The sequence below is a fragment of the Eimeria mitis genome, genomic scaffold, assembly GCF_000499745.2.
Source record: "Eimeria mitis Houghton genomic scaffold, Emh_scaff3655, whole genome shotgun sequence".
NCBI classification, from domain to species: Eukaryota; Apicomplexa; class Conoidasida; order Eucoccidiorida; family Eimeriidae; genus Eimeria; species Eimeria mitis.
The window spans coordinates 1,984-2,213 of record NW_013571998.1 but is presented as its reverse complement, the minus strand read 5'-3'; positions in this window follow the sequence as shown (position 1 = coordinate 2,213).

The following is a 230-nucleotide window of genomic DNA, read 5'->3' as shown; positions in this document are numbered from 1 at the left end:
CTGCTGCTGTTGCTGCTGCTGCTTCACAAGTACTAGCAGCAGCAACAGCAGCAGCAGCAGCAGCAGCAGCAGCAGCGCAGAGGCACGGCAGCATCAGAACAGCGAGCGCTCAGCTGGCAGCTTGCTGCTGCTGCTGCTGCTGCTGCTGCTGCTGCTGCTGCTGACACAAACAAACAGCGCAATGACGGCACTTCCCCTGTCTCCGGAAGCTTTTAATTTGAAGCATTATA